The sequence below is a fragment of the Nyctereutes procyonoides genome, unplaced genomic scaffold (assembly GCF_905146905.1).
Source record: "Nyctereutes procyonoides isolate TBG_1078 unplaced genomic scaffold, NYPRO_anot_genome, whole genome shotgun sequence".
Lineage (NCBI taxonomy): Eukaryota > Metazoa > Chordata > Mammalia > Carnivora > Canidae > Nyctereutes > Nyctereutes procyonoides.
Genome location: NW_026575046.1, coordinates 67,855,858 through 67,858,892, shown reverse-complemented (window position 1 = coordinate 67,858,892; position 3,035 = coordinate 67,855,858). Strand labels below are relative to the sequence as shown.

Genomic DNA, 3,035 nt, shown 5'->3' with positions numbered 1-3,035 from the left:
CTTCCCGATGATTCTGATGCACTCAAAGCTTGAAAACTACACTTCACCCTTGAGCAAAGCAGGGGGTAGGGGCACTGATCCCTGTGGAATAGATATGTGTGTATCTTCTGACTTCTCCAAAACTTAACTAATGACTGAAAAGTCTTACCAATAATATAAACAGTAGATTAACACACATTTTGCATGTTATATGCATTTGTGTATTTGTATAATAAAATAAGCTAGAGAAAGTGTTAAGAAAATCATGAGAAAATATATGTGCAAAACTGTGTTTATAAAAAAAATCCATACAATAGTAGACGCACAAAGTTCAAACCTGTGTTGTTCAACTGCACTACTCTAGAGACACAGTTATGACCCAATTTTGGCGCTTGATAGCAGGTGTACTAGATCCTATGACATACAAGAGAGGCACCCAATGAGTTCAGATGTACAGAGGTGAGTAATGAAGACATAATAAATGGTGTGTAGTTCTGGCATGAATAGAATGATAGATATGGGGAGCAGAGAGACAACATAAGGAGAGCCAATTTTGGAATGGCCTTGGATGCCGTACAAATGAATGGAGTATGTGTCTTATCACGACACTTAGAATACACTGAAGGATTTTAAACAGGAATAAGTTATTCAGATTTGTGGGTTTTTAAAATCTTATTTACTTATATTGAGAGAGACTCTGTGTACGCATGTGAGTGGGGGTAGAGGCAGAGGGACAGAGAATCCCAAGTAGGCTCCACACTCAGCAAAGAGCCTGACTGAGCTCCATATCACAACCTTGAGATCACAAATGGAGCCAAAACCAAGAGCTGGATGCTTAACCAATGGAGCGACCCAGGTGTCCCCAGATTTGTGTTTTCAGATCATTATGGTGACTGTGCAGAGTATGAGGGAGGCCTGAGATAAGGCAAGGATATCAATTATGGTTATTGCATCCATTTTTTTTATTGCATTCATTTCTTAAAAAAACAAAACAAAACAAAACACTTATGGAGGCTCTAACATGTACTAGTTGCTGATATAACTCCCAAAGGGAAATCGCGGCTCTCTGTCCTGTAAAAGCAAAAATCTTAGGTTGAATATTCCCATTTCAATGTTTATAGAACTCTATGAATAGCTGAAGAGGATAACCCATATACACTATCATAAAAATTAGGCCACAATTTAGACCAGCAAGTAGGTGCAGTTACCAGTTAAAGCTGTTTATTAACAAAAGGACTAACATCAGCCTCTTTGCATATTAAGTATTTGGGTTGTTCATTCTCTCAGTGTCCAAATCTGATGAGACATCCCTATTTAGTGGCATTTTCCGTCACATTAAAATTGTCTTAAGGATTCTTTTGTTAATTATCTCCATTCCATATACAGGGTCTCTACCATAATTCAGACCCACTAATCCACCATCTTCAGCTAGAAATTTTGCTATAGTTATAACTGGTTTTCCTCCCTGATTTTTTTTCTTGGGCAGGGGGTTCGGGGGAGACAGAGGAATTGTTCCACTCTCTCCTAGGCTCTAATTGATTCTTCAAAAATTTAAAAACTCTTTGCCAAACACAGAAAGAAGCCTGCCTTAATTCCATTACTCAAATTTTTTTTCAGTATGCTTTTTCCATAATTAGGCTTCTGCTTATATCCTTTCCTCTGACTAGAATTTCCTTACAGCTTACTTGTTGTTTGCTTCCAAGTCTGGCAGAGGCTTCCTTAAGGATCTGAAATTGCTCATTAGCCTTTGAACTCTCATTAGCCTAAGATTAACAAGCATTTGCATTATTTAACTTGTGCATTCATACCACCAAAATCAGATCCGAAACTTTTTGAGAAGGGGTTATCTACTTGTATTCTGAAGTTTGGAATATATTCTGCGGAGCGCCTGGCTGGCTCAGTGCGGAGCATGTGATTCTTGATCTAGAGGTCCTGAGTTCCAGTTCTACCTTGGGGGTAGAATTTACTTAAAAAACAACAGCAAAGGGACGCCAGGGGTGGGGGGTGGGGGGCGAAGGGGGCTCGGAGGTTTAGCGCCGCCTTCAGTCCAGGGCGTGATCCTGGAGACCCGGGATTGAGTCCCACGTCGGGCTCCCGGCATGGAGCCTGCTTCTCCCTCTGCCTGTGTCTCTCGTGAATAAATAAGTAAAATCTTAAAAACAACAACAAAAATACACACACATTCTGTGAATGAAAGGCACATTGCACACTAGCAAATGTTACTGGTATCCTATTTGACACACGATATTACATATCACATGACACGTCTCTTCAAGTTGCAAGGTGTTGCTTTAGGCATAACAAGGGAGATGTGGAAAATATAACGTGTTGAATTAACACGTTGCAACCTTCTATCACACATTATTCAACTTATGCAAATGAAACTGACCTTGGGCTGGGATACGGAGGGCTTATTTTTGCTACGCGGTTGTGACACCTCAGCTGCTTGGACGATACACACAAACTGCTCCCATCATAAAAACAAGTGTCACGCGAGGGATCACCTAAGAACTCGCAGGAAAAAAATCCCTTAGCAACGCTTCAAAAGGCCGGATCAAGTCATGTTCCCTAACGCTACTCTAATCAGAAAACGCAAATCAGGAACCCAGTAAACCGGGAAAGGCTCTGCAGCGTTAGGGTCGGCGGGCCGCGCGGGCGCCCGCAGCACGCACACCCGCCAGCCCGCCAGCTCGGCCCGCACCGCGCACCCGGCTGCCCACGTGCTTCTGAGCTCGCGCTCTCTTACAGGCCTGGTTCGCGTCACGTGACACGGCTCGCAGGCCCCTCCCGGGACCTGTGGCATCTTCGATGGTGCCTGATTATTTTCTTTTCTTTGGAGAAAGCTGACCCAATCAATAATGAAAAAGATGAACGAGAACGAGAACTTCTACTTTATGCTTTTTTATTTCTAAGCTCTTCCTCTTCTTTATGAACGATCTCGCGACAGTACCTTTTCTATTTATCGATCGGGCTTTATCCTGGGCAGCTCCCCGGCTCGGTCTGGGTCTTTCTGGACAGGGGGCGCTGGCGGGGCACGTCATTGTCCACCGCCAAGG

General features: G+C 43.1%; 1 long non-coding RNA gene across 1 annotated transcript; it reads right to left on the bottom strand.

Annotated features, from left to right (window-relative positions):
- Positions 1-1,178: 1,178 nt before the first annotated feature.
- LOC129509655 (uncharacterized) lies at positions 1,179-2,669 on the bottom strand. Its single transcript, XR_008664382.1, has 2 exons — positions 2,369-2,669; positions 1,179-2,131 (listed from the first exon to the last, which is right to left on the bottom strand). It is a non-coding gene; the product is annotated as an uncharacterized LOC129509655 (long non-coding RNA).
- Positions 2,670-3,035: the final 366 nt, after the last annotated feature.